General features: G+C 37.4%; 1 protein-coding gene across 2 annotated transcripts in view; it reads right to left on the reverse strand.

Annotated features, from left to right (window-relative positions):
• Nucleotides 1-12,634, reverse strand: part of TMTC2 (transmembrane O-mannosyltransferase targeting cadherins 2) — a 252,425-nt gene that overhangs the window by 169,488 nt on the left and 70,303 nt on the right. The window lies entirely within an intron of this gene.

Here is a 12,634-nt window from a genome sequence, read left to right on the forward strand (position 1 = left end):
TCTTGAGTCAAACATAAAAACAAGAGTGAAGCTTTGAAGCAGCAGTCATTAGAAATTAAGAAGGCAAAGCAGAATATTAAATAGCCACATAAACAAGGCAAAACCATGCTATGCTTTCAATTTGCAGGCCGAATTTAGCAGCTGGAACTTCATTAGCAATTCTCTACGTGATGTATGAACCAGTTCAGCCTCCCATGACTGTACCTGTTCTGCAGGGCTAGCAGTAGTAAAACTGACATAATATCTAGAATCATAAAGACAGAGAACACTTTTCAACACCCTCAAAGTGACACGGTTTACTTTTTTAAGCAGCCACTTAGCCCTTTTGGAAGTGTGGTTACGGTCAGATGACAGAAGTCATCTTTTGAACTTCAATATGCACTGCCAAGGGGATATTATGATGCAAACTCACATCTCCCTGTTTTGCCAATAACACTGTCTAATGTGTCAAGCCCTCTCTAAGAGTAAGAGAGATCTTGTCTTACAGAAAAATAACTTAGATGCATCTGCTGGGGATTTGTTGGTGGTTGGGGCTTTTTGTTTGTTTGTTTGTTCATTTGTTGTTTTTTTTTTAATCCAAACAACAATATTTACCAATAGCCTAGTTCTGATTTCTAGGGAAAGGTACAATAACATAAAAGCCACTAGAAACTAATGTTCAGGAGAAAAAGGCCAACTGATTAGGTTTCTGGGGCATCTTCAGCTCATGGGATAAAGTGTTAAGTATAAATAAAATCTCAGGCATTCCAAGACAAATATCCCTATGAATAATTTGTTTCATATGAATGATGTTTTATTGGCTGGTTTTCTTCTTTTAAGAGTCATCTAGCCAAACAAAAATTATCTAAAAAGATAATTACAGCAGCAGGAGGAATCTAACATTCAGTAACATTTTTCTCTTATAACTGATGCTTTCATGCACAAAAACATTCAATACTATAATGGCACAGATTGGCTTTCAGCACCGCAATTTCAAGAATTACAGTTGCAGAGCCTCAAGTATTTCGTAGCTGTAAGTTTTCAGATTTGTTCTGCTTTAAGTAGCCAAACCTTTTAGCATTTCTCCAGTTCTATATCAGATTAGAAGACATTTTTCCTTCCTCCAGTTTTTCTAGTTGCATTTTTTTCCCCCTCCTGGCTTTTGTGTTCTCCTATTTCCATCTAAGAATGCAGGATTACAAAACCATATTGGAGAAAATAAAAATCACACAGTAACTAATAGAATTACTTCTCTCTGCTAAAGAAATGAAATTTCAATACAAATTTGTTAATTTGTCCAAATATAAGATGGTCCTTGTCAGAAACATCAACTCCATTGGATAAATGTTTTGGATTTACTTTTTTTTCAATTTACTTTTAAAAGAAAGTTTCCACGTCCCTTTTTCAGCTTTGATTACCTCACTGAGTGGAATTAGCTGGTCTAAGAGAAAAGCCACACACATGTATGCAGCCACAGATCCACAGATTTCTCCCCCTGAGCACGATTTCCCAGTTTAGCCATTCTGCATAAGCCCTTAGGTTCTGATGGCTCTCATAAAGCTAAAGCTTTCTCTTAAAATGAGCAAAATTAAGTAGAGGAAGATGCCTTTATTCCATTTTCTTCCCTTGCAAAACCATTCAGAAATAACTATGTATAAACTTCCTTTTAGTCAACAAAATGATGTTACAGTTCATGGCTTTCCTGTGCACTTTTAGAAACAGAGGAGGAAGTGGCTCCAAACGTCACAAGACTAGCTCAGAAGGAAAAGAAATTACGTGTCAGAAAACCTTTCCCTGATAAATTACATAGTGACTTCCTCAGCCCAAGAGGTTGGGCAATCTAAACAAAAATACCAGTACCTAACAGTCTTTGATATTCACTACTATTATCACCTTGCTCTGCAGAGAGTTAACAGGTATAATAACTTTTTAATATTTATAGGAAGTCTTCATTTTAGAAAGAGTGTAGTTTGAGAAGAGTAAGGGCCTGACTAGTTCAAACTAAATGTTGAACAGTTTTTCCTTTCCACTCCTAAAACAGAGGAATATTTTGCCCCATGTTTCCTTAATAGCAACAACAACAAAAAAAATTAGTATAACTAAAAGGAATAGGACTTTTTAAAATTTTCTTCATTTTTTTTTTTACCCTGCTTTGTGCTAGTGGTGGGTTTATGGACAACTGAAGGTGGTGTAAGGATTGGTTGTTTTTTAACAGATGCCATAATAATTTAGAAATTAATCCATCTACAGGAAAACAATGTTTTTTCCTTGTTGACAGCTGAAGTGAGTGATAAAGGTTCTGCCCTCTCTCACCAAGTCTTGATTTACAATGCAGCATTGACTGCTAGAAACTTAATCACTCTCTTAAGCAAGCAATCAAAATTTCAAATGATCTGTCCTTTTGGGTGATGTCAGCTTTTAATGGTCTGACTAAGAATTTCTTCATGCCAAGTCCTGAAATCTTGCTCCTAAATGCAGATCAGTAAACTTCTAAATCTGACTGTGAGCTGTTGTGTTTTTCTCCAATTACATCAACAGGTCTATCACCAAGTACGTTGTTGTTTTATGCTTTTTAATGTATGTATGAACTTCACACTTTCTAATGTACCTCTCTAAACACCACACACCCATTAAATATATTTGTGAAAAAAAAAAAAAGGGGGGGAGGGGGACAGGGGGAGCAAAGAAACGTAGAATTGTTTCTTTCATATTACTGTCCCGTTATGCCCAGGAGGGCCAGGAGTCTTACAGGCAAACACAGTCATCTACTGTTCTGCATGAACAAAATTTAGAGGTAGCGAATTAGGTTAAAGTAAATCAAGCTTATTTTTAATTTAGAACATCCTCGTTCAGTCATTTTGTTATACCCTTGTGGGGACATTCTCAGTACTGCTGATAGGTATTTAGCCACAAAGTTTCCCACCTACAGTACTGTACAGGGGTGTTTTGAAAATTAATTAATGTTAGTACAGCACTTCAAAAATATAAAATACAATGTAAATACTAAAGGCATTCAGTTAATGTTAGTAAGAGTAGATTAGCTAAATCCCCATTCACCACACTGAATGCAAGCATTTTATATTTTTAAATCCTGACAAACACTTAATAGGCACTAAATAGCGCACTAAACGGCACACTAAAAGCACAGACAGCCTCGACTTGTTCCTGTAATCGATTTTGAATGAAGTCAACTCAGAGCAATCATCTCACAGGAACAGGAAGCCCACATGAAATCAAAGCTCCTAAATGAAAGGGCAAAGAGTCTGAGTGCCTTTTCTGCTGCTGTGATCCCAAAAGCCGGAGAGGACAGTGAGATTGCTTTAACTACTGTGTACTTCAAAATCATATTGTAAAGGTCAGTAATTATCATTTGAGTAACAAAAAACCCAAAAACCAAACCAGCTAGCATCTTCATTACCCGAAAAATTCATTGCAATAGAAAAAGCAGTTCCTGTCACAGCTCCTCAGTACTTCTTCCTTTCTATCCCCAGTCTCTGTACATCATGATGTTGTTTTATTTTCATACTGTGCTGTAAAAAAAGTCTAGGTTCTAAAGTGTGAAAGGCCACGTGGAAAAAGTAGAAGTGGTGTTGTACCTACTCTGATATACGCAACTCACATAACCATTACCAATGTGAAAAATAGATACCTGTATCCATAACCAAATCAAGAACAGAATTAAGATTATCAACCTTTCATTAAACGGTACAGTTAGAGAACAATATAACTTCTAGGTGGCACTGCCAATCCTTTAACAGAAGAAATTGTTCTGGCCAATAGGACCAACACTGGGTGTTATACACACTGTCCCGTTTTCTTGTCAATGGCCCTCCACATGGCCATGTTTCCCAACAGAGACAGGTTAAAAATCAACACTCCGCTCCGCGCTATTTACACATGGGGATTTTTAACCCTCTGGCAGGGTAATTTATTCCATTCCAATAGAAAATAGTCTCCATTAAAATCTACATGGTCTACTAAAACCAGGTGAACATAAGAGTAGATATCTGAATCTAACTACTTTGCTGGAGCAATGAAGGGGAAGATTCATACTAATACCTGTGGAAACAAAAAGGCCTAAAATTATTTATTTTGTCTTATAGATACATATATAGAAGTTAGAGGTTTTATGGGTCTTTGCCATTGTATTTCCTAAAGAAATCAGTAAATGTATTTGTAGTCTGCACAGAAACATACCCAAATTTAAACCTCTCAGAGCTGTGTATTAATCAGCTTCATTAAACAAGCTGGTCTGAAGCTATGCTAAACAGTTCACATTTTCAAATCAGCATTAAAAAAAAAAAAGAAAAAATCTTACCTTGCATATGCATTCCTAAGATCAGTAGGAAATCAGCACAATTCTCTTTGCTACCACTTCCAGACTACACAAATAGGCCCTTTTACACTCTGCAGTCGATACATTTCAGAGTTCAAGTGTCTGGTACTACCTACAGTAATGTCAAAGTTTGGTGCAACATGCACGAGACAAGGGTTCCTGGCATTCACGTTTCACTTAAATCTCTAGTTCCAGATGCTTGGCTTCAACAGCAATACTAAGAGTCGTCATGACTTCATTTCAGACCATCATTTCTGTTCTTAAGACTTTAGTAGCAACTTTCACCACTACCGAGTTTCATATTCCTAAGAGGCAACAGTGGCCTATCAGATGTTGGTTTAGGGGCCCGTACCTAAAAAGACATCTGAATACACACTGGAGTGCTGCCATCACTACTCAGATAAGCCATGCACACCACTACCTGTTCCCAATAGCAATGTTACTTATGCACCTGATTTGTACAGCCCAAATAAGTCCACTACTTCTGATGGGTCCCATTTTATTGGCACCTCCAAGTCTCCAGGGACATTTAAGTCCAAATCAGTCTGTCAAAAGGAACTCTGCTAACTATAGCCAGGATAGAGCACCAAAAATGGCAAATAACAGCACTGAATATAGCCAAATTAATTTTCAGAGTAAAATTTCCCTCAAAAAAGGATGAATAGAGTAAATTGCCAATCTAAAAAATTTGAGAATGCAGAGTGGTTACCGTATTCCAATGGCAATTAGACTACTCGTAGAATACTACAGCTAGAATACTCCTCACAATACTCAATTGCTTTCCATCGTCATTCCACACACGTATAATTTAAAAAAATATAAAATACTTGAAAAATTGAAGATATTTGAACCCAAAAAGCTAGCTGTTCACTGATGAGGCTTTTCTTTTATGCTATTAAGCTAAAAATAAGTTTACTTTACAACGTCATTTAAAGAAACCCACATTTTAAAATCTCTACAGAGTCCCTGCATTTTAATGTAAATTTTTCTTTTAACTAAAATTGATTGAGTAATGCTACTGTTCTGACAGTAGCAATAGTGTAGCGCATCAGCCCCAGGCTTTTTGCAAGGCCTGCCCCAAAGAGACAAGTCAAAAAGCTTCAGACCCTTTCATTGAAGCAGTTTATCTCTCTTCAGTCAATGCTTACTTTACCGTCAGTCTCCTTTTAAAAGTAACAACAGGCATGGAATAAAGCAGCAAGCAACCAGAGGGGATAAATAAAACCGCTATGAGTTGCAGACAGAAAGAACAATGTGGACAACACTTTAGAACACAATAATACAGTATTTCTTCCTTCCTCTGTAAGTTTTCACTGTAAGTTTTCAGACTCTCAGGATTCTTGAAAGCAAGAACAAAATCCCAGGACCAAAAACATAATAATCATAGTAACAACACCATATGAAAAAAGTTACCATCATTCTTTCAAATATCTAATCACAATGATGTGCCTAGGGGCAGGCTTGCTCACTTTGAGTCAGATTTTATTAATTAAGGTTCCGTGACAAATGGTACAACTATTCAATTTGCTGCTGGTTCACTGCTCAGCTAACATGTGCTGTACATTTTGTTAGAGAGATGGGTAGTAAGGTTGTCTCTTAACATCAGCTGATTGCTGCAGCTCCAGGTCACATTGAAACATCTAGAAAAGCAGGAAATTATGCCTCACAAACTGGAGGAATTTTTGGAACTGGCTTTGCCAAAGACTAACTCTATGGTCTAAAGAAACACAGATTACAGGATCAGTACCCATCAGTACTGTTTGTCTCACCTCAAGCAAAGAAGATGCAGCTCTAGCCTTGGTGGTGTCACGTAACTCAGATTACCAGTATTATAACACCTACTGAAATCACTGAAATACAGAGAAATTATTTAGGGGTTTAACTTTAAAAAACTTCTTGTTCCATAATTCCTTGTCTGTAGAAGATAAACTAAAAAAAAAAAAAAAGTTATTTACCTTGCTGTAAGGATGAATACTGCAAAGACTGTGAGGAGCTCCAATAATAGAGTCATGTGGATACACATACACCGTTAATGGAGAACTCTGTTTCAAGCACAATAATAAAGGACAAACAGGCACTAAATTGCTTGACAAATGAAAATAATTACAAACAGTCCTACCTCCTCCCTTTTTCCTTTATATATTTTCTTAGACAGACATTAGTTTGATGGAATGGAGAGGGATTACATCACTAGTGGGAAGTGTACAAGTAATATCACTAAGACATTATATGTTTTTCTCCAGCTGAAAAGAAAAATAGCAGCACAGTGTTTGGGCCTCCACTTGAGCTCTGTGCTGAAGGCACTCATCACCATAGAGGATCCCATTTGGGTATTTTCTTTTTTCCATTGTATGTGGAAGGGAATAAAATTCTACTTATTACCTAAGTAAACATAATAGTCCTTGAAGAAAAATATTAGGTGTTAATATTTTCTTTGAACAACCTTTCGGGGCAGAAAAACTGAAAAGAGATGCAAAAGAGCTTTTAAGATTTAAGTGGAAACTCATATCTGGATCTTGCTTCACTGACGGAAATGGGACTTTGACAATGAATTAGCTTCAGAAAGATCTAGATTTATCTGAACAGCCTAGCAGTATGAAAAATTAAAGATCAGCAATGAATCAGTTAGCTTTGCAAACAATCACATTTCACGCCAAATTTTCCTTTTAGACTCTTTGCATCCTCCTAGCTCATGAAGTAGGTTATAGGCTTTAAAAATACCATATATAATACAAGACTTCCTGCTCTATGATTATGGCTAATACAGTAACAAAATATCAGTCAGTATGTTACACACAAATTTCTTCAAACTCCGGTTTACTTGATAAAAGTTTGGAAGTGGTTGGTACTAAGCAAATACGTCCAGTGCCTGTCTGTATGTACACAAGCCCTGTATGTACAGAAGAATTCTTTATTCCCACATATACACCTCATTTGTAAATATTGGACTGTAAATTACTTAGAATACCAAAATGTCACCACTATTGTTAGAAAAACAAATCTTGTTTGCCCCTCTCCATGCCAACTATCTGAAACGTTCACATTTCATCACTTAAATTGAAGTCTTCATTTATTTCAAGTATCAAGATGCTAACATTTTTATGGCAGTCCAAGTGAGATGGCATGCAAAAATCTTTTTAAGCATGGAACAAGACACCTGCATTTTTCATGATGTTTAAGACTGTCTGTAAAAAGCAGGAAGTGGTGGAATGCAAAAGCTCTCCAGTCATCAAAATTAAATGTACTGAAAGCAATTCAGAGTGGGTGCAGACAGCACCTATCCTAATGATCTGCAATTGTAAGCAGAAGCTATAGGTACTAGCTCTCAATTTCTCAAATTATTTTTTTAGCTAATCCACTTGAATTATGCTTGTAACTTCTGAAAATTCCTGCTTTGTTTTCTCAGACTTTCTCTAAAGTTTATTCCCTACCTTTCTATTCAGACTATGAAATGAGTTGCAGCTCAGTACTTTCTGAATAAGCAGCAAATACACCTCTGTTCAATTCCTTCATAGATTATTAGCTCCAAAGGACTTTTACTCAAATTTTGTACAAAAGTAAGTTTCTCCAGTTTTTAAAAGTCTGACATATAAGTCTTAACACATCATTCCATTGAAGCAGCATCCAGGGAAAAAGGCATCTATTCACATGACAAACAAGCACTTACGCATGGGTTCACAACACAACTAATGCAGAGGGTTGTGAGGCTGTTCTGCCAAAGGCAAATTAGACTCTATGAAAGGGAATGCCTATTTTATAAAGCTGGTAATGAGAATCTGTTCCTTATAACACATATTCCAAAGCATAACAGAGCTCCTCTGTCCCTCCCACACTTCTGGACTACGCACCAGCAGATCAGTGAAAGGTCACAGATCTGTGAATCAGCTGTGTTTGATATGAGGCGGAAGCAGGGCTGTGTAGCCAGCATATGAAACATTTGGACCACAGCAGGAGAGCACATAGCCAGGGCCAAAAGAGTAAGCTTATGCTGAGCACATAAGACATAACAGGTCTGTAAAAGTAATGACTTCCAGCCTTCAAGAAATACTCTGTGGCATTCCAAATCAATATAGCAGCAGCAGCTCTTTTCCTGGCCTGACCTCTAAAATGTCATCCTCTAACAAATGACCCAGAGGACCTCTTTTTTTTTTTTTTTTTTTATTATGAGGATGCAGAATTACTTTTTGGACAGAAAGATGGGATGATTTAGGTGTGAACGAGCAACCCCTACTGAGAACTTCCAGCAGAAACAGAAGTATGAAGCACATTTTACAGCAACAGAAGGTGAACAACAGCAGACAAAGGCTTTGCAGAAAGCACGTCCATCATGGAAGCTTTTAACAGCTGAGCAAATGAAGCACTGTGCCACCTCCCAACACACCTCACCACATCCAGACAAGTCACCACTTAGTTGGAGCTACATGTGCCCAATTATCTTCCTTCAACAAGGACTACCCCGACAATCAGAAAGACCCGCACAGCCACGTTTCCTTGCTACCAAAGCCACAGAAGGTGAGGAAGGGAAAAAAATCAGAAACTATGAACAGGTCTTAAATAAAGGAAGAAGTGAGAGAAATAGATTTGTTTGTAATTGTGATGAAGGAAGAACATAAGCTAAAATCCCCTTCATGTCTTAAGCAGTGCAAACGGGCCTGTCTGGAAGGACACGGTGACCCAGGCTGATCGTTCACAGGTTACAGCTCAGCAGCCACAGGCCTACAGGGATTCTCAAACCTATTGTTAAGCTCCTACTACAAGAGGGAACAAAACCTCTCATGACCCTTCTCTAGCTTACCTCTGGGGTCTTCTGAAGGAGCGTTTGAAAGAATCGATGCTTACACCTAACATTCACATCTTCCATGCACACCTACCTAACTGAAGGACATGCTCACGCACCAGCTCCCCTGCAAGGTGAGCCCCTTTCCTGACTGCCCCCAGAGGGTGAAGATGGCAGCCTGTCATCTCTGAATGCTGGGGAATAGCACTGTGTTCCGGGGGGGGGGGGGGGGGGGGGGAAGGAATTTGGTTTGCCCTAATCCCTTTGTCTATTAGGATAAATGTCTTCAGCACAAGGTCTCTCTCTCCTGTGTGACCACACAAGATGTTACACAACAAAGCCTGCTCTCAACTGCTCAACTGGAACCCCTCACAACTCCACAGCAAGAACTAGTGACATAAGACCCACCACCTCTCTATTTTCATCTTAACTAGTGATAAGATCAGATGTTTTCAGGCTGGAACATGGTACCCCACTTGAGAGGAGGCAAGGAAGGGTAACATTCTCCTGTAAAGGAACAAGCTACATATCTCTGTCCATCTCACTGCTGAAGCAGATCATGATAAAAAGCGGTAGCACTCTATCAGTCAAAGCAGTCTGCTATGAATTGCTTACTTTGTTACCTCCAACACCCTAAATAAATGGTATCACCTAAGTATTCCCCAATGAACAGTCTTTATGAAGAATTAAGCAAATGTGGCCAAAAGATAAGATCTTTGGCTTCCCAGCAGCCTTCTAACATTTAAATTTATTATCAGGTTAACAGAACTAGACACCCCCCTCCTCAAAGCTGTTTTTCTCCTCACACTCTTCAGGGAGGAATTCATCATAATGGTTAGTATACAATCATTTTTCTTCTGCTTTTGAAGTAGTTTTCTAAATAAAAGCAAGCTCTGAGTGATCCACACACTTGTATCCCCATATATACCCATGTAATTAGTGCAACAATGCACTTAAATACTAAAACACAAATACACCAGTACATGATTTTGCTGCACCTAATCTTCCTTTCATCCACATTAAATTTTTCTTACTTCAAAAAGTTTATAATCTAAATAACATCAGTTGAGAAAATAAAGTATGTAACACATGCATCATGCTTTAAAATATCCACAGACTGCCCCAAAATAATCCAAATTTCCAAATATTAAACCAGTAAGGGGTTTCCATATGGCAACATTTGGTCTATGCATACACAAATCCTGTGACAGCAGAGCTCCCACCCATGATCTCTGAAATACTAATGTGACAGATGTCATTGTAATTTTATTTTTTGTAAAACAAAGTTTACATTAAATTAGAACAGATTGAAGACAGAATTTTGATTATTTTTTTTTAATTTAAAGTGACAGTGGCAATGCCCTGAAATGTTTTAGACAATGGTAAACCCAGCTTCGCTTTTCTACACACCAGCTACAGAACTTACTACATCTACGCCTGCAGCTAAACAAAAAGCTTTTCCTTTTATAAATGGCAATGCAGCTAAAACAAACACCCCACTTAGCTCTCATATTTCAGAGAATCAGGAGCAAGTGTGAAATGGGGCAATGAAACCAAAATTTTAAAAAAACCAAAACCCAACAAACCACCTATGTTAACTGTTGAAAGAAGTGAAAAGCAGAGAAGGTAAACTGGAAGCCAAAAGGATGATACCATTCAAGAGTTAATACTACATAAAAGAAACATTGAAATAACATCAAATTAAAAATAAACTATTTTACAGTTCCTAATATGCTGAATTAATTATGGTATATAGGAAGAAGGAGGCTTTTTTATTCAGTAAGAATAAAATCCTGTAAATTACCTTCAGGGTACAATTGCAGTCTTATTTCAAGTAATCAAATCTATATGCTTTACAGAGAAGGTAACTAAAAAAAACCTTCATACTATGTAGATAAAATTCCACTATCTTTGCTAGTAGGCATCAGAATAAAGGGACAGAGTGCTACACATTCACTGGAAAACATCTAGCTGCATCATTCATAACCACACACCATCAACTTGAATTACGATTTTCTGCTTACTCTCTTTTACTGAAGGGTAAGCTGTTGCATACTCAAAAGTGAAAAATAACTGGATTTTGAGGACCATGAGGTCGAATCTACATGGAGATATAAAGCATTTTGATGAGCATTACAGGGATGAAAAGAAGTACAGCCCTTACAAGTGAAATATTGCCTCTCTCCGCTGTTAGAACTCTTTGGGAGAGTTAAGAAAACAGCGGATAAGGAAGAAGCACTGAATGTAGGCTACATGTCCTACATCAGAAGCTGTTTAAAAAAGACAGAACAAAACACAACCTTGGTAACCACAGAGTGAGTAGTAAAGTCCTGTCACGGCCTGAAAGCTGGCCAACAGGTAGGAAGCAAAGGAGTATTAAAAAATGGCCAACTCTCAGCACAGAAAGAAGTTAACAGTGGTGTGCCCTGGGGACCTGTGCTGAGAGTTACACTGTTCCATGTATTTATTAATGACCTAGACGAGATGGAAAAAAATGCTGATGGCAGGAAATTATGTAGGTTAGCCAGGATGAAACAGCACTGTGAGAAGTTCCCCAGCAGCCTAGCAAAACTAAGTTGGAGGTAAATCTTCCTGCATGCTTAAATAAAGCACATGTAACTTAATGAAGGATAAACCGCCTGTACTTTGCTTTATATCACAAAAATCTGTTCACTACATGTCTGGTGCAACCAAGATGCTGAGTCTTCTCATTTTAATTTGTATAAAATGGGAGCAGCCATTTATGTTGGTGAGATTTCTGATACAAAAATTCAACAAAACAAGAATCAGATCTTCTCATACTTTCAAATGGAGCTAAATGCAGTAGAATTAAGATTAAAATACAAAACCAGATGTAAAATAGTGCTACTACGTAAATCAAAGGTTTGCTTTCATCCTAGCAGATTCAATTTTGTTGATTTCTTCTAAAAAGACAAGTGTATTTCCACCACCTTTCACTGGTTTTGATAAAAAGCTTTAAAGCTCAATGCTGACACGTAAGGCTGGAATTGAAAGAAAATAGTGTTTTCATTTAAAACATGGCAGCTAGAACAAACATGTAAACCAAAGGCCCAGAATAAATTCTTAACACTCATTACAAGCTCTTCAGAAAGATCCAGAAATGACCTCTGCTGTTCTCCATACTAATTACTGAAAATTTGAAGTAGGCGAAGAAAGGAGTAATGAAACTACAGTTTACTGTTATTAACCCAATAGTAAAAATCAATGCCAACTTTGAAGAGCTGCAGAAACCCTAATGATACTTGGCAATCAGGCAATAAATTACATTACAAAATTCAATATTAGTAAATCTTAATATATTCTATAGATGTGCATATAGTCAGGCAGAACATATCCTCAGTACACCTACGCAGAAAGTAATGGACTTTGATTCAGCTATTGTACATGAAGAAACAAATCTCAGGAGTTATAAAGCAGTCTTAAACCTGAGTTTTAATGTTCATTTGTTTTAACGTTCAAGTAGAATATAAGGATTTTTAAAACAAAAAAAATAATCAGACTCATGCTATATACTTACGGGT

This window comes from Falco peregrinus, chromosome 6 (genome assembly GCF_023634155.1).
Source record: "Falco peregrinus isolate bFalPer1 chromosome 6, bFalPer1.pri, whole genome shotgun sequence".
NCBI classification, from domain to species: domain Eukaryota; kingdom Metazoa; phylum Chordata; class Aves; order Falconiformes; family Falconidae; genus Falco; species Falco peregrinus.